The sequence below is a fragment of the Anabrus simplex genome, chromosome 2 (assembly GCF_040414725.1).
Source record: "Anabrus simplex isolate iqAnaSimp1 chromosome 2, ASM4041472v1, whole genome shotgun sequence".
Lineage (NCBI taxonomy): Eukaryota > Metazoa > Arthropoda > Insecta > Orthoptera > Tettigoniidae > Anabrus > Anabrus simplex.
This window is the reverse complement of record NC_090266.1, coordinates 250,224,533-250,245,342: the sequence shown is the minus strand read 5'-3', so window position 1 is coordinate 250,245,342 and position 20,810 is coordinate 250,224,533. Positions and strand designations below refer to the sequence as shown.

The 20,810-nt window shown below is 41.5% G+C and overlaps 1 protein-coding gene across 1 annotated transcript in view; it reads left to right on the top strand.

Moving 5' to 3' along the window:
- ths (thisbe) overlaps positions 1-20,810 on the top strand; it is a 485,206-nt gene that overhangs the window by 92,492 nt on the left and 371,904 nt on the right. The gene's annotated exons all lie outside the window — the stretch shown is intronic.

The following is a 20,810-nucleotide window of genomic DNA, read 5'->3' as shown; positions in this document are numbered from 1 at the left end:
TGGTGAAAGTAGTGGCAAAAGATCTGCAGAGGTCGACGCCACGAACAAATATCATTAAAAAAACTCGAAAAATAATGTGCTTAAATATTTTATTGAATTTAATATGTTATGTTCATTCACATTTTTTTTTGCTAGGAGCATTACGTCTTACCGACACAGATAGGTCTTATGGCGACGATGGGATAGGAAAGGCCTAGGAGTTGGAAGGAAGCGGCCGTGGCCTTAATTAAGGTACAGCCCCAGCATTTGCCTGGTGTGAAAATGGGAAACCACGGAAAACAATCTTCAGGGCTGCCGATAGTGGGATTCGAACCTACTATCACCCGGATGCAAACTCACAGCCGCGCGCCTCTACGCGCACGGCCAACTCGCCCGCTTCCACATATTTTGGCCGTATTTATAATTAAATACATATTGTGGCGTATTTATTTATAAGTATATATTTCACATATTCGGCGGTATTTTCTACTGCTTAGATGCCTCCTGCCCAAATTTTCGATCCTTTGCAATTCCAGCAACTGGCTACTCTGTTTCGTCAGTGCACCCTTGTCTCTGTATTCTATTTCAATACAGGAATTCTCCTGCCATTAAGGACAGTAAGGGCTGGAGCCGGCATTGTCAGATTAAGGGCCTGTATTATAATAGAAGTTTAAACTATTGGTTCAGTTTATACTTCGGTTTATCTGTTAGTCGCATATTATAAAACTTAATTTTAACTAGAGATTAATTTTACTGCCACTCAACTACCGTTTAAACTGAAGTTTAAGGATACATAACCATACAGCATGGCAGAACGAATGGATCTCGAAGATATTTTTGAGGTGTTTGAAAAAATACTAAGCGATGACGAAGAAGTGTTTCAAATTATTGAACGACCACGGGCACCACGAGATTTTCGAGCAAGAGCAAACCACTATCATATATGGAAATAAACAAGAGTTTTTATAGGTTTAGGCTTACAAAATAGACTGTCATAACCCTATTTCAGCAAATTTGTGCTAGAATAAAACATGCAACGAAAAGGTATGAATGTAGAAATGACTTCTTGAACTGTTTGAATGTCAGAAGTGTAAATTTTAGAATATAAAGTAACTTCCTTCTATTTCATAAACCGTGCTGTAGAATCCCTCAGTCAGCTACTAATAGTATTGCGGTATAATGCCGCCGGTAATATGTTTATTACAATGGGATATTTCGGAGGAATTCGTAAGGCCACTGTTTCACGGACTATATTGCGTGTGACAGATGTTATAGCTTCTCGTGCTCCACAGCAAATAAAATTACCAACAGAGGAAAATGACAGGTTAGTAAGTAACAAACAGTTTTTTAAAATTGCTCAGTTTCCCAGAGTGATTGACTGTACCCACATCCGAATACAGTCCCCTGGAGGAGAATCTGCAGAGCAATACAGAAACAGGAAGGGGTTATTTTCATTAAACGTGCAGGTTATAGCTGATGCAAATCTTTGTTGTCTTCTTTACATTTTCGTACCATACTCTCAAATTTTTACCTGATCTGGGTATGCCGCCACTATAAGAATTGAATTCCTCAGCAAGTGTCTCCTAGGCCAATTCTTTTTCTTTCCATGTCGTAGCAGCTTGTCTTTTTGCACTCAATAATGCCACTGTATTTCTGTACTCATTGCACAAGCAATTCTCTTTCCTTACAAGTAAAATTAGGGCAACGTTTATTGTTTTACCTGCTATTTTCCCTACAACAAGTAAACAAAACATTACCGATAGTCATATTTTCTCGCAAGTCGCTGGTACCAAGATCGTATATTTCCTTCTTCACCTCAGTTTAACCTAGGCCGGTCATTATAAGACTCAACATCAGTTTAAACCTTAGTTACGGTTTAACTCAATCTTCAGTTTAAATGTTCATTATAATACCGGCCCTATACCTCCTTCGCCGCTCCATTAGTCCATACCATAACACTAACACAAAATTTTACCTGAAATTACAGTGGTCTGCCAAACATATAGGAGACTGACAGTGTGGAGTTCACGTTTGAACGGATAAGATGCGTCCCAAAAGTGCGAACAGTGTTCTTTGAGGCAGTGAGGGGGCGTTTTTCAAACTCACGAGGAGCCGATGACCTCAGATGTTAGGCTTATTTAAACAACAAGCATCATCATCATCATACTCGTTGGCTGAAAGGTCAGCGTACTGGCCTTCGGTTCAGAGGGTCCCGGGTTCGATTCCCGGCCGGGTCGGGGATTTTAACCTTAATTGGTTAATTCCAGCGGCACGGGGGCTGGATGTATGTGTTGTCTTCATCATCATTTCATCCTCATCACGAAGCGCAGGTCGCCTACGGGAGTCAAATAGAAAGACCTGCACCTGGCCAGCCGAACCCGTCCTGGGATTTCCCGGCACTAAAAGCCATACGACATTTCATTTCATCATCATCATCATAATCATCATAATCATCATAAAACTCGCTGAAATATATTATTTTGCAACATTTATGAGAAACCAGCTGCTGCAGTCATGCTTTCGCAAATTATGCAACATTTATTGCGACAACAAAACACGTGAAATGTGCATCGACGTGTAACGTTTGCTTCCCGAAATACAAGATTTGAGACCTGGTCCGGTTCGCACAAGATATTTGTCAAGCATTTCTTGCGGCTGATATACCACTTAAGAAACAACAGCATCCAGTGTTACGTGAAACGTAAAGGAAGTACGTCGAACTTCCTCTCCCTGGTGAATCAAACTGCGTAAGTACTATTTACCAAAATTTTACACTTTGTAGCTGTCAGCTTGCGTTCGGAACACAGTGGGCTCGAACCGCACCGTTCGCAGTCCTGAAGATGGCTTTCCTTGGATTTCCATTTTCACGCCAGACTAAGGCCACGCTCGCCTCCTTCTCAGTCCTGTTAGTGCGACATAAAATACAAAGCAATATAATTCTTAATGTCCTCTCTTATCCCTTCTTCATTTGTAACAAAAGTCCCATCTTCCGTTTCAATTATATTAATATCCTCACTGTCTGATCTCCTCTTCAATACTCCTTATACCATTTTCTGGTTCCCTACAGTAGTTTTGTTGTAAATGTCTCCCAACTACTGACCTTATCTTCCCAATTCTCTTTATCATTCCTATCTCTGTATTATTTTTCAGTGCTTGCTCCTCGATTTACGCTCTTGGATTTAGGCAAAGGGTTTCCTTATTCCTTTACTCTTCCTCCAGTTTTACCACAAACTTCAGTCACACGGTTAACTAAGGTTATTTCAAAAAAGTTATATTCCTCGTTTGCACTAGAAATATTTTCTTGGTAACCTTTATATTACCAAGTTCTGAAAGGCCTACGTATTTTCTTCTTTTAATTTCCGCTCCTTTATTCTCGGTATATGTTAATTGTGCTTAATGTACGTGCGACCTTATATTACGGCAGCCACTAGGAGCCTGTGGTCACATTAATTTGGAATAACCTGACTCTCTGTGCTTGTTCAAGTCCTAGAAACTGAGGAGTGCCATGAGAAGATGAAGAGTGCCGAATTTCTTAACTTATTTGAATGTTAACATTAAATGATTGAAAAACGAAAATGAAAACCTACAACCTGTTTTCCAGTCATTGACTGGGTCAGGAATCAATCAATCAATCAATACTGATCTGCATTTAGGGCAGTCGCCCAGGTGGCAGATTCCCTATCTGTTGCTTTCCTAGCCTTTTCCGAAATGATTTCAAAGAAATTGGAAATTTATTGAACATCTCCCTTGGTAAGTTATTCCAATCCCTAACTCCCCTTCCTAGAAATGAATATTTGCCCCAGTTTGTCCTCTTGAATTCCAACTTTACCTTCATATCGTGCTCTTTCCTACTTTTATAAACGCCATTCAAACCTATTCGTCTACTAATGTCATTCCACGCCATCTCTCCGCTGACAGCTCGGAACATACCACTTAGTCGAGCAGCTCTTCTTCTTTCTCTCAATTCTTCCCAATCCAAACATTGCAACATTTTTGTAACGCTACTCTTTTGTCGGAAATCACCCAGAACAAATCGAGCTGCTTTTCTTTGGATTTTTTCCAGTTCTTGAATCAGGTAATCCTGGTGAGGGTCCCATACACTGGAACCATACTCTAGTTGGGGTCTTACCAGAGACTTATGTGCACTCTCCTTTACATCCTTACTACAACCCCTAAACACCCTCATAACCATGTGTAGAGATCGGTACCCTTTATTTACAATCCCATTTATGTGATTACCCCAGTGAAGTTCTTTCCTTATATTAACACCTAGATACTTACAATGATCCCCAAAAGGAACTTTCACCCCATCAACGCAGTAATTAAAACTGAGAGGACTTTTCCTATTTGTGAAACTCACAACCTGACTTTTAGCCCCGTTTATCAACATACCATTGCCTGCTGTCCATCTCACAACATAATAGGCTATTAGTACGATGGGGTCGCCACTCCCAAAGTCATTTTATTATTAATGACTGATAGATGCTACGAAATGAGAATGGAGAGTGTTGCTGGAATGAAAGATGACAGGAAAAACCGGAGTACCCGGAGAAAAACCTGTCCCGCCTCCGCTTTGTCCAGCACAAATCTTACATGGACTGACCGGGATTTGAACGACGGTATCCAGCGGTGAGAGGCCGACGCGCTGCCGTCTGAGCCACGGAGGCTCCCATTAAATGATTAATTTATGATAATGCACAACGCCATATCATTCCTTTATTCACGACAAGGCTCCAACAATGGCAGCAACTTAGTGGATTATTGTTGACTGTTGACGATTAAGTCGACGGGTTCAATCCAGGCTCAGTCCATTGATACATTTTAAGATGCTGAAAAACGCTAGCCGCATGTCGGTAGATTAACCTTAACGGTAAAGGAATCCTAATGGACAAAATTTCGGCAACTGGACGTTTACGAAAACTGTCAAAGCAACTGATAAAATCAGAAATATATTTTAAAATTACGAAAGCCTACCTGTGATGGTGCAACGTTAAACAGCTGGCAAAGAGAAACGGAATAACATTCGAATTTAGTGGTGATTTTACAGAGGATTGAAAAATTAGTTAATATTTTAAAACTCTTTCATGGTCGTAGCTTCAGACAGTAATGTGCTGGCTTGCTGAGCTCAAGTTAGTGGGTTCGATCCCGGCTCATTCTGGTGGTAGATATTTGAAAGTGCTCAAATACGCCAGCTTCATTTTGGTGGATTAACGTGGACGCAAAAAATCTCCTGTGGGACAAAATTCGAGCATCTCGTAGTCTCTGAAAACCATAAAAGCATTTAGTGAGACATAACACCAAGAGAGTTATTATTATTATTATTATTATTATTATTATTATTATTATTATTATTATTATTATTATTATTATTATTATTTAATGGTCTTTCATTTACCCTCAAATTCCTTCTCATTGGGTGGAAGGGAGAACACGTGCCAGAGATGCAAATGCAGTCGATGACCATATCATCCTCACCTCTTGTACCGGAGGTCGAGAAAATGTAAAACCTTGACCTTCACATCCCCATTGACCGCTAGGCCAGGAGGGATACTTTAACTTACTGCTGTACCTGTACGCGGTTAACACAGTGAGACCAGACAGGGCGCTGCCTGGGACATATGGCCCGTCAAACAATCTTCATTTCTTTGTCCCCATCCTCCTCATACCCACTTGTCAGCACCGACTTCACTCTGTGGTACAATATTACTCTATCTTGAGTAGACGTCTTGTCGTTAGGCGGACTAACGAATAGTACGAGCACAACGGGTAAGTCCATATTTGGAGCAAGCAGTGTGGTCCCTGGCAGGTCCCTTGGGTCATGTTTATTCATCGCCTCTAGTACCTCGGTGTCACCACGGAACGCAGTCTGGCCCCACGCGTCGCTCTACTGCCTCGTAAAGTCTCGCGCGCTCGTAGCCTTCACACTTTATGGGATCCCATCAGCACCAAAACAAAGCTAAATACTCTCACTTTGCTACAAGTACTGGTTCCTTTGTACACGATCGTCCCCTTTTGTTCCTTTTTCTCCAGCAAATAAGTGGCATTTTACGGGACTTGCTAGTCACGGCCGGATCATTTTCTCATAGTTCGGGCCGACGAGAAAAAAAAAATAGTTTTGCCGGAAAGAGGAAATGAAATTACAACATCACTCATTCACTTCGTAAAAAATTTAAAAGAGAGAGAGAGAGTTATTTCTACTTGACAATTTGACAGGGGTTGCAATTGAGTTACCGGACACAAGTAGGACACAAGTTACACAATTTTAACATTCACTTCATCCATAACAAGGTTTGCCTATGAAATCCCTATATTTGGATTACTTTTGGAGACCTTTTTTTTACAAATTTGGTATTGTAAAGAAATTGTTGAATTTTAATGTTTGGATATTTTCAAGAAATATTGTCATTGTCAGACTGGAAGATACGATTGCTGCATCCGACACAAGCGTCAAGTGGAGTCAGGGAAGTGAACTGAAACAAGTAATTTTCATCATTGTGAAAATTAATAGCAGAAAGAATTCTAAAAATATGCCAAGGGAAGTTAACAAACGAAAATGGACAAGTTCACCAATAAAACTATTTAATTATGTACCGTGTAAATCCTTTATAATTCTGTAATAAAATTCTTACTTTACATAGAGTAACTTTTTTTAAAATTTTGCATGTACAGTCGCTAAAAAAAGGAATGAGAGCATGGTATTGTAGAAGCTCCTCGCAGGTACACTTTTCTCAGAAACAGTTGTATATACATAGGAGGTTAAATTGTATTTTGATAATATTAAATGTTGTCTGATAAAATATGAAAACATCCGGTAGTAAATCGGCACGTCCATTAATAGGACATATTTAAGTCCATGGTGGAATTTTGAGCGCTTTTCTTTAGTTCGACTGTTTTCGGATTCAACGGCATATGACCTATCTTCAGCTACCAGTCTTGCTGTTCAAAATTCAGACAGCCGGGCTGAGTGCCTCAGACGATTGAGGAGCTGGCTTGCCGATCTCAACTTGGCATTTCTGATTCTGGCTCAGTCCGGTGATGTTGGTAGATTTACTGGCACGTAAAATAACTCCTGCGGGACTAAATTCCGGCACCTCGGCGTCTCTGATAACCGTAAAAGTAGTTAGTGGGACGTAAAGCAAATAACATTATTATTATTATTATTATTATTATTATTATTATTATTATTATTATTATTATTATTATTATTATTATTATTATTATTAAAATTCAGACAGACCTTCGGTCATTAAGTGTCCGGATTCATTGCCAAACTGTTAGCGTGCTGACCTATGGTTCACGAGGTCCCAGGTTCGATTCCCGCCAGGGTCGGGGATTTCAATCTTCATTGGTAAATTCTGATGGTTCGGGGGCTGAATGTAGGCCTATATGCCTATAAGACGTCAACCAGGTCTCGTCAGAGGCCCCACGCCATTACTATTGTTACAGTCAATATGTCATCTGATTATGTGCACGTGACGAGTCACTGTCGTGACTTAATATCACCAAATTGCACTTACAGCAATCTTTAGTTAATACGTAAGTGTAGAAAATGTGAATGCCTTCGAAACTCGAGCTTGAATCCCCCATTCTTCTGACGGGTGCGTTCTTGATTTTATCATGATGGTCTTGCACTTTCTTCTGTTGGTAATAGTCTGCTGGATAAAGAATGTTTCCTATCCTGTGACAAAGATTTCTACTTCACGATGTTGGTGTGTTCTCACTATCTAAGCAAAATCTGGATGTGGTTAATTGAAGAATCGCAGAACGGAACTTAAAGGTTGTCTTAAAACAAGCATTTTCTTACGACATATTAGTTAAATTGTGTTCGTCTTTAGCAGTTCCCCGAATATCTGAATAGATGTATTAACCAGTTTCTCCGAGTGAGTTGGCTGCACAGTACGCGCCGTACATCTGTAAGCTATCATTCGGGAGGTCATGGGTTTGAACCCCACTATCGGCTTGAAGATGTTTTTCCATACATTCCCGTTTTTACGGAAGCAAATGCTGGAGCTGTACCTTGTAAAGCCGATTCCTTCCCAGTCCAAAATGTTTCCTTTCCCATCTCACCTGAGCCTGTACAAATTATTATGACGTTAAACTGTTAGTAATAAGAAATACTACGCATGAAGTATCTCAGTGTCAACTGTTAATGTGCATTACTCTCCACTGATTTGCTGCCATCTGGAGAATGAAATAATTGGTCTTCGTGTTAGTTTCTTTTCATGCCATACTACTGTGAGCAGATTTTGCCGCCGGGATATCTCCCAATTTTAATGTAATACTAATAATAATAATAATAATAATAATAATAACAATAATAATAATAATAATAATAATAATAATAATAATAATAATAATAATAATAATAATAATAATCACATTCTTCTGGCACACTTGCCTTCAGTTTCATGTTAGCAATCCGTGAATTTACAAACACGATTCTCTAAAAGCTACGCTCGGAAGTCACAACACTTTTATTTCTCCACGTTATAGGCGACTCGTTTTAACCCAATAGTTTTCACAGTATTTATCCATTCGCGCTCAGAGGCTTTCTATAAATAGTACGAGCTCTCTGAGTTTGATGATAAACGTCGCCCAATACAAAAGCCATAATTTCCATTTCCTTTTCATTTAATTCGATTCCAGTTTTGGAAGGCAGCCAAACAGGGATCTTCTCAGAGTAAGGGCATCACTCTTACACAGAATCGGAAAATGATTTCGTTATATTTTAACATTGTTATTGAAACTTGTAGAGAGCAGTAAAACGAAAATTTGAACGAGTGAGAGGAAATTCTTCACAATCGAAATATGATAACAAAATGAAATGATTTGATTTTTTGAATGAAAAAAAATACTTATTTGCCATTTGTCCATCATCGGCACACATACAATACATGTAATGAAGATCACCTTTACCACTCTTCAAGACAAAGTTCTTCCATTAGATCGACTATGTTTGGTAGTTTGATGGCTACCCACTTCCAGTGTCAAATAGTGTAATGAAATGGAAATATGGCGTATGGCTTTTCGTGACGGGAGTGTCCGAGGACATGTTCGGCTCGCCAGGTGCAGGTCTTTCGATTTTACTCCCGCAGGCGACCTGCGCGTCATGATGAGGATGAAATGATGATGAAGACGACACATACACCCAACCCCCGTGCCAGAGAAATTAACCACTGGTGGTTAAAATTCCCGACCATGCCGGGAATCGAACCCAGGACCCGTGTGACCAAAGGCCAGCACGCTAACCATTTAGCCATAGAGCCGGACGTCAAGTATAGCGATTGTTACTATAGTATTGTTACTATAGTATGTGTACCTTGAGGTGCGCGAGATGTTGTTGGACTGTTTCTAACATATGAGAGAAGAAAAGAAATGGCTTGTGTGAAATTACTTTGCCGGTATGGAACACATTTTGTAGTTACCCCCCCCCCCCTCCCGCCAGCAGATTAATAACATACAACAATACCTTTTTTATTTTTTATTTGCAAGTTGCTTTACGTCGCACCGACCCGTATAGGTCTGATGGCGAGGGTGGTATAGGAAAGGGCTAGGAGTGGGAAGGAAGCGGCCGTGACATTAAATAAAGGTACAGCCCCAGCATCTGCCTGGTGTGAAAATGGCAAACCACGGAAAACCAGGGCTGCCGACAGTGGGGCTCGAATCCACAATCTCCCGAATGCAAGATCACAGCTGCGCGCCCCTAACCGTACGGTGAACTCGCTCGGTACAACAATATCTGTCTGTCCAGTCATCGTCCATGAGGCTGGTTGGATCCTCAAATAGCACCACCGTTTATGCAGTTATAAAAGAAACCGCTTAAAACCGGATGGTGGCGCTATAATGTGGCGTACTAGGAAAGATGAGGAGTGAGGTAATTTGCCATTGATTTCTCCTCTGGGCCAGGAAATGTTTTTGCACTACCACTGAAAATGAGTATTGCACCTTTCAGAGTATCTAGATGCACTAATTGTGCTCTAAATGTCATGACTCAACTGGTTCCGTACGCCTTGAGCAGTAAATGAGATTGAGACTTTAGCGGAAGCTACAGTTTTGTATATCCTGTGTCAACGAACAGATACAAAAATGCTGCATATATTAAGAAATAGTAACAAGTGAAATAACAGCGCCTGTGTAGATGAAACTCTTCATGAACGTATTCAGTTCTGTACACCAAAATGTTCCACATATTTAAACATTACATTATTCTGGAAATTCTTTAAAGCTACTGCTAATGTACTGCATAGCATCCGGTGGTGACCACCGATATTTGGTATTTGTAAGCAATATATTAACGATTGTTAGTGGAATTACAGGTGTTAATCGAGAGCAAAATACAGTGAAATGCTCTGGCAATCAGAAGCACTGGTCCTGACAAGATACATTGTAAACAAAGCTATCTGGTCAAGTGGACATCGTAAGGTATCGGTTAACGCTGCTCTTGCTGTCCATGTTCCTAGTATCGCTCCCCTTTCCATATATCACTCTTTCGGCCTTAATTGATTACCTCCTTGGCTGCATTCTTTCTAACCTGTGTGATTACCAAGTTGCCTCACGAGTAATTCTGTGAGTATTCGGTTAACAAACAGTCAGTTCATTCAAATCGTCCCTTCTTTGCTCGAGTTCTATTCGTTGATCTTATTTCAGTTGTAGGCTAACAACATCGTGGTTATCAACCTTATGTACTTACACTTTTGTCGAACCTATTAAAACAAAATTGTAGGAAGAGAAAACATCGTAACTGGAGATTTATTCCTCATGAAGCTGTGCGGAAATTACAATTAAAACGATCGTTGTGTTAATAGAGAGGCCAGGGAAGGACATCGGCTAGAGGATAGCGTTTGGTGGAGGATGGAGTCGTGTCTAGCAAGAAGCTTATCATACTTCGAGGTCGGAAAAGTGCAATGTTGTGGACATTGTCGAAAGCGCAGTACAACGATTATTAAGCATGCACAATATTGCTCGCCTTTCCAATAATTTTACCGAATGCAAATTCTCGAACTGGGATAATGTCGAATGTTGATTTTTCCGAATGTGTGATCCCTAACTGCTGATTCCGAATGGCTTTGTCTCAGAAATTAAAAATCGCGAAACTCACCGTAAGCAAGCAATACCGCCTCGTTATGCCATCGTCATGCAGAATAAGTACCAAGCGGCTCTACGCAATCATCAGCGCAAAAGCCAGGAATCAATTCCAAATCTCACCGCTTTTTTCATATAGTGATTCGTCCGATGGAGACGTAAAGCCTTATCATCATCGTCATCATCTCGCACACATTCAGACGCGCTGGTCGCCCTTGGGTGTCAACTAGAGAGACCTGCACCAACCCTCTCCGAAGCCCACACGAAATCAATCAGCGGACTAACGATATAACTGAAGGCTATCTAATCGTTTTAAAAACCGTCCCTGGCAAGCATTACCCTATGTTTTCCTCTTTCGTGTCGGAACTACTAAAGGAACAGGCAGATATCGAAGCATTTGTAAGAGAAATTCGATAAGGGAAAACTATGAAATGTTTGTATAACATGAAGTGAAACAAACTGCAGGGCGGGATAGTGAGTGTTGTAATGGATTTAAGTTTAGCAACATACCAGGACGACGACAATTTTTTTTTAAGAAAAGCTTTCATGTTTCACAATGTTAATCATGTTTTCTTTCTTTCTTTCTTTCTTTCTTTCTTTCTTTCTTTCTTTCTTAATCTGTTTACCCTCCAGGGTTGGTTTATCCCTCGGATTCAGCGAGGGGTCCCACCTCTACCGCATCAAAGGCAGTGCCCTGGAGCGTGAGACTTTGGGCCGTGGGATACAACTGGAGAGGAGGGCCAGTGCCTCGCCCAGGCTGCCTCACCTGCTATGCTGAACAGGGGCCTTGTGTGCGGGGGTGGGAAGATTGGAAGGCATAGACAAGGAAGAGGGAAGGAAGTGGCCGTGGCCTTAAGTTAGATACCATCCCGGCATTTGCCTGGAGGAGAAGTGGGAAACCACGGAAAACCGCTTCGAGGATGACTTAGGAGGGAATCGAACACCCCTCTACTCAGTTGACCTCCCGTGGCTGAGTGATCCCCGTTCCAGCCCTCGTACCACTTTTCAAATTTCGTGGCAGAGCCAGGAATCGAACCCGGGCCTCGGGGGTGGCAGATAATCACGCTAACCACTGCACCTCAGAGGCTGACGTAAATCATGTTTCCGGAAAATTAATATAACAATAAAAGCCCGTTCAAGTATGTAATCATTCGGGGAACCAACATTCGCATATTTAATGATTCGGGTAACCAGATTTTGGGATGGTCAATTCTAGGATTTCGCAATCAGAAAAATGATGATAGTGATGTAATGAATATTACTTGTGTTGTTGTTGTCGTCGTCGTCGTTGTTGTTGTTTTAAGTGGCCTAACATCTATGTCATCGCCCCCTCAGGAAAATCAGTATTCAGGAAAATGATAGGGAGTTATTAGTTCCTGATTGACAAGCATTTATGTTTGGCTCGTTCGAAAAGTGACTGTCTCTTAATAGGAAAATAATAAATAATGGCGTGTGGCTTCCGGAGAGAACCGGTGCAGGTCTTTCGAGTTGACGCCTAGTCTATAGGCAACCTGCGCGTCTGTAAGGATGGGGCCCTACCAATGACGAATTCTAACGTTGAAGACGGTAAACACATAGGCCTACAGACACACAGCCCCAGAAACATCGGAATTAAACAATGTAGGTTAAAATCTCCGACCTGGCCGAGATTCGAACCCGGTTACCCTTGGACCTAAGGCCAGCACACTAAGCCGGACAACAGGTAGATAATCTATAGGAGACAGCACATAGGCTACCTTTCACAAAGCGGCCATTGTCAGAGTTTGTGAATTGATCGAAATAGACTTTTAATTTTCGTCATGAGCAGATAATTATGAACCAGTCATTGCAATGATCACAAATGTTCAGTCAAACACCTGATCACAAACTTCACCCACTCGTCGGAATCGGACCCTCTGATGTGCAAAGACCGAGCCAGTGGCTGCGTGGGTTGCAACCCGTAGCCATCAGCTTGCATTCGGGAGATATTGGTTTCGAACCCCACCATCGGCAGCTCTGAAGATGGTTTTACGTGTTTTTCCATTTCACACCAGGCAAATGCTGGGGCCTGCACCTTAAATAAGATCACGGTCGCTTTCTTCCCACTCCTAGCCCATCATCGCCGTAAGACCTATCTGTGTCAGTATGTGTCAGTGCAATGTAAAGCAACTTACAAAAGAAAATTACAATCACACATACTGAAGCAGCATTGTAGTGTGTAGGCCTGGAAAAAACGACAGCACGTTCCTCTCGCGTTTCACCGGGATACAAACACGCTCACACAGCCAGTCAGATCTGGACCTCGTTCAGTAGGATGATACATGGCCGGCAGTAAATTACTGAGTGATTTTGAAACGGGTGGTAAAGTTCTTCCCACAATGGGTCGTTTTTCCTGCTCTAAGAATTTCATAAACTGATACATCATTGAAGAAAACAGGATGTGCGGCGATTCTTTGGATACATTAACATTTCAGTGAACGAACTTTTATAATCTGAGATTTCTACGTCGGCGAAGAGAAGCTCAGTTATGCGAGCAAAATGAACAGTAGCGGTATTCAGCCACGAGAACTGCAGATCTCTATTTGTCAAGTTCGCGCTTATCATTTCTGTTTATATGATAGGTCAATTGGTTGTCAACTGGAGATAGTGAAAGGAAAGGCCACCGAGTCCAGATTGCCCATGTAATTTATATGATTAGTCTGTTTGAGCTGATGTGTTCTCTTTTTGCCAAGTTTGACGAAACACTAGAGGAAGGATGGGGATGGGCGGATACGTGTTCACATTTGTGCTTTCATGGTCAAGTCTTGATGTGTGCGTATCGATATGTACGGATACGCGTGCAACTGAAAAACAAAGAAAGATGGAAAGAAATAAAACATAAAATATAAAGGCCCATGACTTCCTGGTTTGCTGGTGGCTGCTAAAGTCAAAAACAAAACTCAATAAGGAATATCGGAAATGATCATGAATAAAAGAAGATAGCTAAATACAAAGGACTTTTGTTTGCATCGTAACCAATTACTGAGGTTCTCTCGCAATGATCAATAACACTTCTTCGCTTGGTATTCGTAAAATAACGAAAAAAAATATTACTATCCCCTCATAAAAACTGACAATAATTACTTTTCTTCTGAACATCAAAGACAGTTTAAACTGCGAGTAGAAAAATAAAAGAGAGGTGTAGGTCTTTAAAAAGGCTCTGTTCGTACGCGTTAAGCCTTTACGTCTGGAGTTATTTATCGTGCCAATTAGGGACTTCATATTTTCAAATTATAACGAGTTGGTTGTTCAATTAGTTTGCTAGCCGCGGCTAATAAAACAGCGTCCTGCCCGCCAACCGTTCATCCGTCCGTCTCCTTGCAGGCATGTCATAAATCAGACATTACTTATTTTAGATTCCTGTTCGCATTCCTAATAGACACATTATATTCACAAACACTTTGCATAATTACCTGATAAGTGACGTAGTCTATCAATGTATTTTATGATGTAAATGGCTTTGAACTGATAGTCTGCCTTTCAAAGCATAATACATACTGCCCATACGTTCGTACAGTAATCGCGTAATTTAATTGAAGAAAAAAGTTCTCCTAGCTTGCTATATGTCTGTAATCGATTAGTTATCTCGTTGTAGTCCATAATACCTTACATAATTGTTATTGTACCATGCCATGAAACATCTAAGTGATGAATATAAGCACCGATTAGGAAAGAGGAATTATATCTAAGTCTTCTCCAGCACCAAATATTAGAAGACTGTCTGATTTATGCAGTGGCTGTGTAAAGAGAAAACAAACCATTTCAAATTATGTACGTTTTATCAAATTATAACCATATCTAAAATTTCTCCAATATTATCAAATGGAAATAAGATGCACTCGTTATCATGATTTCCCGAGCCCTTAATAAAAGGAACATGTACATCATTCGGAGAAAATAGTGAAGAAGTTTTCCCAAACGAACAAACGAGTCAAAACGAGTCCAGGCACAAAAGAGCAGTAACTGGACTTCGAAAAGAGAGTGTTACGAGCTGTGGTACATTTCCTTGTGTAAAATGGGCTTAATTTCAGACTTCACGGTTGCTTATGTGTGATTTGTTTTACGGTCAATCCGATGTTGTTTACTAATATCGCGTGTAAATGAACATTTGAAGTGTTACTAACACAAATATCTCAAGATTTTGGAAAACTATCGAATCCACCATGTTCTTGGTGGTTCATGGTTTGTATAGTGCAGCTTCTCAGTTGCGCAAACATTCTATAACTGTATGCAATGAATAGATAACTGAATAATCCAAGCATTATGCTGCTATAAGCTAGTAAAATTCGAACAGGTGTCATGTGGAAGAACAAGGTATGGAAAAATCAATCACAAGTCCTATTTTCTTGTGTGCCTTACTAACCTCTGTCAGACATTAGAAGGATGGAATTTGAATGAATGATTCAAAATACAGTTTTGAAAATTGTTCTCATTTACAGTACGTTTCTCATTGAATATAAATTTCATTTAAACTCATTAGTAACCTACAGATGGCGTGGTGTCTAGAAGATCCCGTGTTATCTCTCGGCCGGGTCGGGGATTTTATCCGAATGTGGTTAATCCCTCTGGCTCAGGGACTATGTGTTTGTGTTTTTGTCACTATGCATCTTTTCGCATACATACATACAACATAGCTCGCTACCAACCACATCGAAAACCCGCAATAGTGAATGCTTCACTCCACATTGGGTTGGTATAAGGAAACACACCCGGCTGTATATCAGTAAACGTCCACGTGTTCGACATAGAGCCTACCCCTCGTGGGTGGGTGGGTATGAATAATGAAATGAAAAGTACAGATATGTTGCTCAGTCTCGGTATATTTACTGGCACGCAAAAGAAATCCTGCGGGACAAACTTTCCAGTGCCTTGGCGTCTCCAAAAGCCGTAAAATTAGTAGGTGGGACGTAAAAACACTATCATTATTACAGATATCCTGGCGATATCATACAAAGAATGCATAGAAAAACTACAATACGGAGTAGTTGAGAAGTGTTTTTGACAAGTGTATGACGGAGCGTTCCATGTGTACCATTCTTACCGTTTATAAGTCATGTGATATGCTGTAACCAACCCAAGGTGACATTCAACTGCGTTTTAAGTACAGTTCAGCCGTGATCAGAAAGAACTACGTGTTCTAGTTAAATACTGAATATATATTAGCAGACGTTGCTTTCTATTTGTGATGCATTTCTCAACTATTATGTAGGTAAATACTATATAGACGCAAAGAAAAAAGTATCTGTGAATGTGTGGAGAGAGAACTGTTGGGGAATCAAAGGTATTCAGGTGTATAGGGAATATTCATGCATTGAATTCATGCTCAGTGCCCAGTAGAATTTCGATATCTCTTTAGAATGAACTTAGGCCTGTGCCACTAGACAGAATGTAGATTCGGACATCTGCTGCAGTGAATTAAAATGTTACACTAAAACATTCAACTGAGGAAGCATGCTTTTTGTGGCAACATTTCTTCAGTTTAACGTCGCTTCAACGTTGGTGGATTATCGACAACGCTGGGTTAGGTGAGCGCTTGAGCAGGGAAAGTACGAATCGTGGCCGTCGTGAGAATATTATTACCCCAGAATTTACCTAGAATGGAAATAGGAAACAACGGGTAACCATCTTCGATGCTGGCGGGTGGGTTCCAACTCACCGTCTTCCGAATGTATTGTTTAACGACCATAATTCTGGAAGTCTATTAGGGAGGGGTCTACGGCAAAAAGCAAGGAAGTGCTTACTGAGGTGATTAGGTAAAAAACAATCCTATGATATATAGGCCAGTCCACAACCAGTTTTGTACTACAACTGAATGCTGTGAAGAACAGCAATTGCGAATCCAGGCCTAGAACGCTTGAACAAATGTCATTCGCAGTTTAAGCGTAAGTACGAACAGTGGGTATGTACGAGACCTTTTCTGGCTGTAATCTGCGGGCAGATTGTTAATGAGTGCGTCTCGTGTAACAGGGTCTACGCTAGGCAGGGCGAGGAACAAGGCCATGCAGCATGACGCTAGGTTCCGCAGTAGTCAATGTCGACTACTCTACACCTGTTTCGCTCACTGGACGTAGAGCAGTACTATGCGCATTCTCCTCCAACTATGATGTACTGTAATAAATATAATTTTGTGTGGCTATTTCTAGCCGAGTATAGCCCTTGTAAGGCAGACCCTGCGATGAGGGTGGGCGGCATCTGCCATGTGTAGGTAACTGCGTGTTAATGTGGTGGAGGATAGTGTAATGTGTGGTGTGTGAGTTGCAGGGGTGTTAGGTACAGCACAAGCACCCATCCCCGGGCCACTGGAATTAACCAATGAGGGTTAAAATCTCCGACCCGGCCGGGAATCGAACCCGGGACCCTCTGAACCGAAGGCCAGTACGCTGACCATTCAACCAACGAGTCGGACATGATGTACTGTAATTATCAAATATAGTCTAGTAATGTATTGGGCCATACGTTTTGGCTTATCCTCCTCATTATCACCCCAAGAACCTCCCTGCGTTTTGTCACAGAAGACAGACTTACCCTGTGTGTAACATGCCATGTGCTTTTAGTTTCATGCAGAATGCTGGCGTAGGATGCTTTTCCCACGTGCCATATTCACTGTATATGATTGCCCCATCCAACTTCCGCTTGATAAGTCTCTACATAATTCTCATCATCATCATCATCTGTTTACCCTCCAGGTTCGGTTTTTCCCTCGGACTTAGCGAGGGATCCCACCTCTACCGTCTCAAGGGCAGTGTCCTGGAGCTTCAGACACTTGGTCGGGGGATACAACTGGGGAGTATGACCAGTACCTCGCCCAGGCGGCCTCACCTGCTATGCTGAACAGGGGCCTTGTGGAGGGATGGGAAGATTGGAAGGGATAGGCAAGGAAGAGGGAAGGAAGCGGCCGTGGCCTTAAGTTAGGAACCATCCCGGCATTCGCCTGGAGCAGAAGTGGGAAACCACGGAAAACCACTTCCAGGATGGCTGAGGTGGGAATCGAACCCACCTCTACTCAGTTGACCTCCCGAGGCTGAGTGGACCCCGTTCCAGCCCTTGTACCACTTTTCAAATTTCATGGCAGAGCCGGGAATCGAACCCGGGCCTCTGGGAGTGGCAGCTAATCACGCTAACCACTACACCACAGAGGCGGACCTCTACATAATTCTTTGAACGGAAATACATTCGGTTGCTTCAACATTTATCGTAAACTTAAATTGGAGGTTACTTCACTTTCAAATCAATTCCCAGGTGAAGTCTTAAAACTGACCCAAAAGTGAATTCCTGGAAATTTTGAGGATATTTTGGAGTATATATTATATTATTTTTCAGAAAAGCCATAGCACTGCTTTTGCATTTAAAATAATTTAAAAATAAATACGTAAATAATAATAAAAATATTAATAGACTTTTGTAACGTCCCTTCAATTGACATAGACACTAAGACATGCTAGGATATCAGAATTTTGTCCCGCAGGAGTTCCTTTAAGTGCTGACAAATCAACGGACACGAGGCTGACGTATTTGAGCAACTTCTCATACCACTGGACCAAGCCGTTATTGAACCAATCAACTTGAACTCAGAAAGCTTGCACTCTATTGCCGAAGCCACTCAACCTGGCACCGGGTCAACTCGGCCGAGATCGAACTCGCTGTCTTTGGAATATACAAACAAGAACTAAACAGTGCCGTTGAGAGTGGAATTCATTTTTATCCGACGTAAGAAAGTGCTCAGACCTTTCTGGATAAATCATTAAATACTATAGCCTACATGTATCTTGCCATGTATGACAAACGTGCCCTCAGCTGCTGTACAGTCGTTTTCAAGAAGTCTCTCCCGATAACCTCTTATAAATGCTGAAAATTCATATCAGATAGTGGGTTTTAGGAACTTCTTTCCTTCTTTATTTCTTAATCCGTTTATCGTCCAGGGTTGGTTTTCCTCTCGGACTCAGCGAGGGATTCCACCTCTACCGCCTCTAGGGCAGTGTCCCGGAGCGTGAGACTTTGGACCGGGGGATACAACTGGAGTGGAGGCTTCACCTGCTAAGCTGAACAGGGTCTTGTCGGGGGATGGGAATGGGGATGGGAAGAAGTCAGGAAGAGGAAAGGAGGCGGTCGTGGCCTTAAGTTTGTTACCATCCTAGCATTCGCCTGGAAGAGAAGTGGAAAACCACTTCGAGGACCCCTCTCTACTCAGTCGACTTCCCGAGGCTGAGTGGAACCCGTTCCAGTCCTCGTACTACGTTTCAAATTTCGTTGCAGAGGCGGGAAACGAACCCGGCCCTCAGGGGGTGGCAAGTAATTACACTAACCACTACACCATACAGGCGGACTTTAGGATTTTAATGTCTTAAAACCCGTTTATAAATTCCTAAGTCAGTTGCTTAAGTGATGTGAAAATGGTCTCAAAACTTGTCATTCTAGACATGTTTGTCGTAGGTCTAACTGCAGCAACTTGATAAATGGCGCCTTGTTCCAGAGCACGTGTGCGAACGACAAGGCTACCACGCACCGTGAAGGGCTCACCTGATAAAGAAATAGAGCTAACTTGCTTGTTCGTCGCGCAGTAGAAGAATTATAAATTTGCTCATGGTGGTAATACTTTCGCCTTGGGGCACTTCCTTTGCAATCACTGAGACAGAAAGTACAACAACATTACATGATCTACGTCCCATATTCTATCAACCTTCAAGGAGATGATGGAGTACACGAAGATAGTCCCGAGAATAATTTCTTTAATGGGGCAGTAAATATATCAGCATTGGTTTCTCATATTAAAACACACACTTAAGTGCTAATCGACTGTAACGAGATTCGATCTCGCAACCTACAGTACGAGGCGTGCAGCTAACCAACTGAACTACACAACCAGTCCGATCCCTGACAGAATACAGGCTTAGGCAAAGACAAGATATATATTTCCGACTATAAAATAATTATAGGCTCTCAATACGCCTCCGACTATATCACGTCAGAGTACCTGCAATATTCTAGAGATTGTTCATAGATTGACCTTCTCAACTGGTCTACCCAGCTACCAGTATAGGGTGACGGGGTTAGAGTGCAGTGTCAGCATTTACGATCGATTTTCCTGGATGCCATGTTAACCATCTGTTTTAATAACAATAGACTTAATAATAATAATAACAATAATAATAATAGTTTACATCCCACTAACTACTTTCACGGCTTTCGAAGACGACGAGGTGCCAGAATGTTGTTCCTTGGGAGGTATTTTATTTCTGCCTATTTAAGCACCTTCAAAATCACTGGCCATAGCTGGGATCGAACCCGCCAGTTTTGGGCTCAAAAGGCCTTTGCTGTTACCGTCTGAGCCGCTCAGCACGACTATCTGTTCGTACTCATGCCCGAAAACGCGTGCAACTTTCTATAGGATGGAAACGAGGAGTCCAGAAACTATCTGCTAATGAGTCCTATTCTGATATTTCCTAAAAACTATATAATGATAGAATAATTTCGAAAAAAGTAGCCAGCTTTCCTAAAACAGCTCTGGGCTTAACTCTAAATGATACTATCCCTGTAAATACAATAATGATAATAATAATAATAATAATAATAATAATAATAATAATAATAATAATAATAATAATAATAATGCGTAGAGGCGCGCGGCTGTGAGCTTGCATCCGGGAGATAGTAGGTTCGAATCCCACTATCGGCAGCCCTGAAAATGGTTTTCCGTGGTTTCCCATTTTCACACCAGGCAAATGCTGGGGCTG